The sequence below is a fragment of the Limulus polyphemus genome, unplaced genomic scaffold (genome assembly GCF_000517525.1).
Source record: "Limulus polyphemus unplaced genomic scaffold, Limulus_polyphemus-2.1.2 Scaffold181, whole genome shotgun sequence".
Lineage (NCBI taxonomy): Eukaryota > Metazoa > Arthropoda > Merostomata > Xiphosura > Limulidae > Limulus > Limulus polyphemus.
This window is the reverse complement of record NW_013665791.1, coordinates 265799-275486: the sequence shown is the minus strand read 5'-3', so window position 1 is coordinate 275486 and position 9688 is coordinate 265799.

Genomic DNA, 9688 nt, shown 5'->3' with positions numbered 1-9688 from the left:
ATGCTCTTGTTGTGAGGTGAGTACTTTTACTTAAAATTGTATTCTGTGATAAAGCAGTGGTTGTAGCACATACCGTAGTTATTTTTCTAAATATCTGATTCTTGAATACTCAAAGTGAGAATTTTTTTATGGATTTTTGTTTGTGGTGCCATTCAATAAATGGCGCCACATTGTGTTTATTATTTCGCTCACGTACATAGTTAGATACATATATACACGCTACATCCATTATAGTAAGATTGTGTGTAATTTGGTTAACCATATCGGATGTAAAAACAGGAAAATTCGCAGAAGTTTATCATGTTGCATTCTATATCGCTTTGTCTCCCAGTGACTCAATGATAAGTCTGCAGGTTTATAACGCTAAAACTCGGTTTTCGATACCCTTGGTGACCACGGCACAGATAGCCGATTGTGTAGCTTAATGCATAACAACAAATAAATAAATCTGTGTTGTTTAGCTTTTCCCAACCGATTAAATGTTTATTCTTTACTCATTTACCGACAAGATTTAAATGAGATAATGTACAAATCTCATGAATTTTTCAGTCACTTCAGCTGAGAGAACCTTCAATAAGATTAAACTGGTGAAAACAAGACTTTGATCGACTACGACGGACTACAGATTGGGATAGTTATTAATAATAGCTTGTAACCAGAACATCACTGCTGTTTTCAACCAAAGTACTTTTTTAAATAGATGGAAACAGCTAAGCAGAGATGTATAGCTACCTAAGTATTCTAAATGATTGTACATACTAGGTTTCAATATTGATTCTCACATATTTAATGAATTTCTTTTAAAAAAAGCGCTATTACAAATGTAATTCAGAAAAAATTCAGAGTCATGAGACATAGATATCCATTTCGATTTGCATAAAACACAATTGATAAATGTACGAGTTTATGATCATGATTTTCATTGCCAAAAGTATTTTTTTAAGAGCTTAAGAATTGCAACTAGACTCTTTTAAATGATTGTTTCGTTGTCTTTCATTGAGTAAAATTTTGTATTCCACTTGGTTCATCCCCCACTTCACCCCATCATAAAGTAATCGTGAAGACACTGCTCATATGTTGTTGTTGGTAAAGTTTTCGCACAGAGCTATACAATGGGCTATCTGCGCTTTGTTCATTGCGGGAAATCGAACCCCTAAATTTTAGCATTGTAACTCCGGAAAATTACCGTTGTCCCACTAGAGGACTTCTATTTATTCAGATTTATTAAGTTGTCCTTGAATTATAAAAAAAAAAAAATGTGTGTAATAGTTAATCTTTTTTGTTTGTTTGTAATTAAGCACAAAGCTACACAACGGCTATTTGTATCCTGCCCACCACGGGTATCGAAACCCGGTTTCTAGCGTTATAAGCTTGTAGACATTCCGCTGTGTCACTGGGGGGCAGTAAATCTTCATAAATTGAAATAACTAATATAATAGTGGAGTGGCTGTGTTTTTCACTTTACGTGGAGTGATGAAATAACAAAAATTAATACAGTCAGCATTTCAGTCTCGAAATAATTCTTTAATCACCACATTTTTAGTAAAAACTACGCAAAAAATGAAATGTTATCGTGAATTTATATATGAAACTGAACGTAATAACACTATAATAATTAATAATACAACATAATTATTATTTCGACCAACATTATATTTCGTCTTTTATATCAATAGCAAAAATACAATTTGTAAAAGGTTTAGTTTGTTATGAATTTTGCGCAAAGCTACACGAGGACTATCTGCACTAGCCGTCCCTAATTTAGCAGTGTAAGATTAGAAAGAAGGCAGCTAGTCATCACTACCCACCGACAACTCTTGGGCTACTCTTTTACCAACGAATAATGGGATTGATCGTAACATTATAACGCCCCACGGCTGAATAAGCGAGCATGTTTGGTGTGACGGAGACTCGAACCCGCATATTGCGAGTCGAGCTCCCTAACCACCTGGCCATGTCGGGCAATTGTAAAATAAAATTTTGTTATTATAATTTCGGAATAAAGATGCTGAATGAAATCCAAAGCTAAAAATTTTTCCATAAGACAAAAATGTGGAATATATACAGCCTTTCCCGTCTTATCAACTTAACTTCGGCAAACTGAGTTATAGAAGTGTACGACTACAACATTATTTTAAATAGAAATAAATAGATACCTTGGTTATAGTCCAGTGAAGTCAGCAGTTATTTTTATTATATATTACAAGGAAAGGGAGCTTTTGTCAGCTATTTCCGGGTTTAAGACGGATTTACTTTACTGTATAAGGCTTCTCAAAGAACTCTGGTTAAATCTTTTTCGGTTATTTATTTTTTCTTATATACATGTTCAGTGATTCCGATTATGACTATGAAAAATTGCTTTATATTTTCTTTTTTTTTTCATTTGAGGGATTACTTTTTCAGAATGTCTATATAATAATAATAAAAACTTAATTTAAAAGAAAGTTAATTTTACCATCAGTATGCAATAACAAGTAATATGATAAAATTACATGTACTTATTTTCTTGTTTGTTGTTCAGTTAACATGCATGTTCTTTACCCCATCTAATACTTACAAATAGCCAAATTAAAACTGGTCAAAAGTCGTTTAAAAGGGGGGGGCAATTAAAACAAATCGGTTTTTGTGAATAACAACTTGTTCATTCTATAGAACATGAACAACCAATTGCTTAGTGAAGCCCTCCAGTGGCACAGCGATATGTCTGCGAATTTCCAACGCTAGAAACCGGGTTTCGATACCCGTGGTGGGCAGAGCACAAATAGCCCGTTGTGTAGCTTTGTGCTTAATTCCAAACAAACAAACGAAGCTTAGAGAAAATAAAGGTTTAAATTTCCTCCAATAAACCCCTTCCTCCCCCTCAATAACTTTCACACAGAGAGAAGGGCCGATCGCTTGGTGTCTTTGGAGCTACATCAGACAGTGCGGTAGCGATGCCTATGTAAGGTGGGTCCGGTTTTCTTTCTTCATTTCCGAAAGCTGTAACTCGTAATCCACAGTATACCTACTTCCAGTCTGCACACCAAAACACTTCACTATTCCCTAAGATGTGCCTTTTCAGCCTAGAGTCCCAAGTGATCCTCGATAGGTTAGATAGTCCAAAATATATGCAATGATACAGATTGTTTAATATTGCCGAATACGCATATCAATCAATAGATGGTGGCATATGTGAAGTTCATCGTATAAAATAAAGTCCAAAAACTAGCAATAAATAATTTAATGGGGTGTAGGGAAAGAAAAGATCAGAAATTAGAGAGCATTTGGGATAGGTGGAAAATCTGCATTACCCATTCTTGCATTCCACCACCATCCTATGAGTGGTTGAATGCAGGAATGGATAAAACAGATTTTCTTCCCATCCCAGATGCTCTCTAGTTTCTGATATTTTTCCTTCACTAAATCTCAACGAATTTAGAGTAACATTTTTGATTGTTAGTAAAAACTATAATTTTTATGACGTAGGGAAAGACATGCCGCTCGCATGTCAGTCTGCCCAGAAATGACAAAGTATTGAAGGGTAATTGCCATATTTTAAGTACATATAATACACACAATGCTCACTGTTGAAAGTTTTAAGAATTTTATTATTTATTGGAAGACCAGCTTGTCACATCCGGCTACTGTTGCCCCCTCCCTCCACAGTTTTAAATACCTTTCTGCTACACTGTTTATGGTTGACATTCTATCAGAGTTATATATCCTTAGCGAAATATTTTATGACTTTTATGTTTTTAAAATATAACTTGAACGGTTATTGGACATTCATTGGGAATTTCGCTCATTATTCTTAGGTTATCAACGTATCTTAAGAAACAATAATATTGTTTAAAATATATGTATTTTTAAGAACTTCTGATCCAAAGTAAACTAACTGTATACGTTATTTGAAAGTAGCTTCTTTCCGCGACACATGAACACTATACAGAAATGCATTTCATCTTGTCTGAGTTATGTGTTTAGTGTGTATTTCTTCAATTTATCTGGTTTGGGGCCGGATGACGGATCCGTGGTTCGCGGCCGTTACTACACACACACACACACACAAAACAACACATAAATAAAACACGCTCCACACTTTGGAGCAGTGTGTGCGCTTTAAGAGTGACAGTCCAAATCATACTATTCAACTAAGGTAGCCCACGGATTGGCGTTGGATGGTGTTAACTACCTGCCTTCTCTCTTGTCTATCACATCAAAATTAGGGACGGCTAGTGCAAACAACCTTCGAGTGGCTTTTCGAGAAAATCCACAAACACTTTTTTATGAATGTCAACCCCGTAGCCAGGGAGTAGGTTGAGGTGGTTCTAAAATCAGTTGTTTGAGTGTCCCAGCGATTAGCAGCGAGGACCCAAGAGCAGCCATAGGCTCCCGGAAGATTTATGGTCTGAGTTGGCCTGGATACACTAAGTATGATTTTTTTATTTTATTTTATTTTTGCTAAAGAAAAAAGAAAAAAACCAACTGAAAAAACATTAGACAATTAGGACATAAGACTGATCAAGTTAGATTTTTGCCACTTTTAAATTTTTTTACAGAGGATTTATATCATTCATTCATATTTCTGTACATTGTCATTATTTTTAATTAAATTTTTCCTAAATATTGTACAATTTTACTAGAAATAATGGAATATTAAAATTGATTTCTGAAATATCATACATGGTCTACACAGTACATAATCCTTGTTTTTATTATGCTAATATAGCTAGACAGTGTATTTATTCCTTTCAACTTGATAAACAGCGTATCTTTAAACCATATTGTCAAAACGTTTCACATACATAGCTAAAACCTATTTTGAATGAATTTTAATATTTGTTACAAAGTAGGACAATTTAGTTAAAGTTGGTCTGTGAGCAATACTTAAAAAATAGCACCGCAGAACTTTGAAAAAGTAGTTAATGAAGGTTTCAATATAGTTTCATATAATTTTATATTCATAAACATACATGACAAGGGTGAAAATCATATGAATTTAATCCTCAATCTCTCCAAAATATCTAAATGTAGTATAAACCATAATATACTTTTACTTTAATTTGACTAGAAAGGAATTTGAATATAATGCTAAAAAATACGTATACAGTATATCATCTTGCTGACAAAAAACTAGAATTGTGAATATATATCTGGCGATCAAATCTCGAGAATACAAATCTTATTATAACTGAGCTATAAGGTTCCATTATGGGACCACTTCTATTTTTTAAATGCTATCCAATAAAATCCATACACTAATATGTAGACTTGTATTGCATTCTGAAATGATCTGCCATAATATGGAACACTTAAATATTTATACTTATAGCATCAAAACACTTTCAAACTCAAGTTTGCGAGGATGCGTTTTTGCAAAAAAGGACCATAGTTGTATTTAAATCCACCTCCTTATTACAGTGGATGTGAAAGTTTGCAAGAGTGGATAAACTTTCCTTTTACATACTGGTCCGGGTGAATACATGTGAGGAGTCTTCTCAGGGCGCTGATCGATCTCTCACACTCGCACAATGTGACAGGAACGGTGCACGCGATCTTCATCTTTGAATATATGTTGGTGAAAGCAGTCTTCTTACAGTGTTTGATGGCAAAGGCGCATGATGAGGGTTTCTCTTTGTTGTCTTTTCAAGAAGAAGACATCCACTTTCCTCTTCATCTGACCAGCTCCTGCTCAATGAGCTCTGGTGAAGGCAGATCATTCCAATATGTAGTGACCGCTAATGAAATGTCAATCATTTGTTCACGTAGAACAGAGGGCACCAGGCCCAGGATGATGGTGCGTACATGGGCTAATCCTGCAAAGAAATCAAAAACAAAACACATTTAAGGGGTTTGCGCAACAATGATACATAAAGTTAACAAGTATCACGTATAATACAGACCAAGAGGAAACTGTAGTGAATATTGGTGACCAAAGAGCTTATTTATTTTTATAATTTATACACAACAATTTTACACATAATTTGACATTACTTAAGTTTACCAACAATAATCTGTGCGATGAATAGTTAGTTTAATAGGTTATTACTTATTGAAATATTTAATATTGATTTCCTTATCTAATTTGAAAATCTTGCCTCAAAATTGGTAATGATTTGATTCACAAAAGGCAGTGCAATATTAACGCGATAGTGATCTTTGATGGATGAGACAGGACAGTTGGCTCTGTGTCGTGTCGTCCACGAGATCCTCGGATGACTAGGCTCATTTGTTTGTTTGTAATTATGCACAAAGCTACACAATGAGCTATCGGCGCTCTGCCCACCACGGGTATCGAAACCTGGATTCTAGTGTTGTAAGTCCGCACACATACTGGTGTGCCACTGGGGAGCGACTAGGCTCAACACTAACACTCTCTGCCATACGAATTGCGTGATAATACATGTGGTCGAACACTTCATCAAAGTTTTCACGTATTCCAGAGTATGTGGCTTTTACTTCATCGATCTGAATAACATGGATCTTTCAACATGAAAAAGGATCTTTCAACGAGTAAAGCAACATATTATTATAATTATCAATACTTTTCCTTTATGCCGTCATTAAAAATATTATTTACTACTTTAAATAATGCCATGAAATAGATATAAATATGTATATATATATATACATATATACACATTCAAACACACCTTCATATATATACAAATACGCATTAAAACACCGTATAAACATAAATACATACCAATACATGACATATTTTATACACATACATATACATAAATATGATACATATAATTATATATACTGATATCTGTAAAATTGACTTCAAACATGATGTCAATGGAAGATTTATGCAGTCCAACAGTGATTCCTTCCATATGAGATAATAGGTTGTACACAGTAAGGAAGGTGAATACAAAGTCAAATGATATCACAGAAGCTAGAGGTCCCTGTGCTTCCATCTTTGCCTTTGGATCCCACTTTGTTTGTGTGAAGATTTTTTCGTAGTCATCTCTGTGCAGATGTATGCAATAACTTCAAGGGCCTTCGCCACACACACGTAAGACGTGTAGAAATGGCTGTAGCTGTTATGCCTGGCTGCTCAGCGGGTTCTACACATATCAATAAGTGGCTTCCTCTCTGATACAGGGGGATGCTCGGCATGTGTAATATTTTGTAAAAGTAAACCATTCTTTAGCCATTCGAAGAAATGACCAACTGATTTAAATTTGTCTACTGCATTTTTCAAATTTGAAATGCTGCATGACGAAGCAATGACAAGATTGGGCTTATGGCTAGAGCAGTGAACATAAGCTGCTAATTCACACTCTCTTCTTACATACATTTGAACACCAGCAGCTGCACATATGACATATATGAAGCGCTATCATAGCCTTGAACAAGACAATTTTTAATGTCCAGTCCAAGCTTCTCTATAGTGCGTAAAATCTCGCGTCTCATACTCTCCAGTGAGTCTGCTGCTGGAATCACAGAACTGAAGAAACTCCTCTCAAATGTTGTCCTTCTCATCAACGAAGCAGATGCACAGGGGCATTAGCTTTGGTTTGAATGACGAAGATTCATCTGCAAATATGGAGAAAAATTATGCTTCCTTGAAGTAAGTTATAACCAACTTTTGTAGTATGTGTATACCAATAATGTCAATCATTTCATTTTGTGTTGATGGTGATTGGTATGTCGCATTCTTCAGTTTGAGCTTCTCCAAATGAGAGCAATAAGATCATGCTAGGCTATAAGCTTCATCAGTACCATTGTTGCCTCTCAGTGCTATACATTGTCAACCACAATACAGGACTGCCACTGTAACGCACTTTAAAATATAATGATTTGTCTTTATGTTGTCTGATTCTTCTTGTTTAGCGTCACAGTAACATATTGCCCAAGATTTTCTATCAAATGAATAAAAGCCATAGTAGCTTCCTCTATCAGTCTATGATGTTCCTTGATGACACGTTGGTCACATTTGCCTGATTTTATTTTGCCACTCAATGAAAGGCCTGTTAACAAGGTCTCCATACTTTTTCGTTCTTCAGTGTTGACAAAGAGAATACAGAAAATGCAGAATGCACCATCGACGTTAGGGCTGTACACCATCCATAGTAAAAATGTCAACCATTCGTGCCTAAACCTTTTGTAGCATTCCTCCAATTTTACAGCTGATTGGGAGAATACTTGACCAGGAATAGTTTGTTAAGGGTGCTTCAGTAAGAAATATTTCTTTCCATTGCTTATCCCTGATATACCATTCGATATTTCTTCAGTGGACATAACAGTATCTGTAAAATGTCTAAAACCATCACCCAATTCCTTATCTGAAATAAAGGAATCGTTAGTTACGTTGGGGCATAGCAGAGTGCATGTATTGGGGATTACCTATAAATTAAAGTGTACCCTTATATAGTTGCGCATGTCAGTGACAGTGTCATTTTAGCTTTTGGAAACCCGTATCTATTATCTATAATATATATTTAACATCGTAACAAATGTTTGGAAATAGCCTATTTAATTCTAAGTTTGAATATTACATAATTTTATTTAAATTTTAAAATGTACATCTTAATACATTAAATTCTCTAATTGGTGTGAAAATGATACTTATGAATGCAGGTTTCACAACATTTTATTAGCTAGCGGGCCTCCTAGCCTTTTAATGAGTGATGCACACACCAGCATTAGGCAATAGTATTAATATGCAATGTCTAACTGCTGCAGTAGGGGTATAGGAAAAAGCAAACGTTAAGCTAAAGTTTTAGTGCCACTAGTTATCTGATTAAACGAGAACGAAAGTAAGAGGTGTAATATAAAAATTCCATGAAAATGTGACAGTTGCTCACAGACCTAAGTTATATTAAACTTTACAGCCACAATTGACCACCCCTTTTAAAAAAGGGTAGGTATACTAATACAACAGGCATTGATCAAAATAAATGCAAGACTGCTGCTTATATTACTCATTCCATGCAGAACGTTATTAATAATTATTATAATTTAGTGCGCCAATATCACGTGCACAGCACCTCTCAAAGGTGCATTAATATGCAAAAGAGAAGCCTGATTCTCTTCCCTGATAAGCTTAGGTCTTACATTAAAATGGTTTGAGTGTGTGTTTATCTTATAGCAAATATACAACAGGCTATCTGCTATGTCCACCGAGGGGTATCAACTCCCTGATTTTTTAGCTTTATAAATCCATAGACTTACCGCTATCCCACCAGAGGATAAAATGGTTTGAGTTGGCTTCTTAAAATTGAAACAGTTTCGATATATTTATCTCTTTTTCACTTGGTGGAATGACCAATAGTAAAATCCACGGCTTAGGTTTTCATTTTTAAGCGCCGCATACTATTTTTATACAAACATTTTTAATTAATAAGAGAATAGTGTTAAATACTACTACCATTCATAAATAAATTCATGTGACACGTTTTAGAAAATTAAATCACGTTATTCTAGAAGCAGAATAAGTAGAAAAAAAAAGAAGTTTAGAAGTACAAATGACTAATTTATTTTATTTTTCCACAGACCTCATCTATCTATCTTGTTAGTCCTTTTCTTGAGAGTGTGGGCTGAATTAGTAGATTTGCCGAAATAACAATAATCTATAATCCTTTTTACGGACAAGCTAAGTTCACTTCCTGCTGCAAATTGTAAGGCTTCTTTGTTCTGACGTCATCATGTTGTTTAAATAAAAACCCACAAAGAGGCGCTGTCATCGTTAAGACAA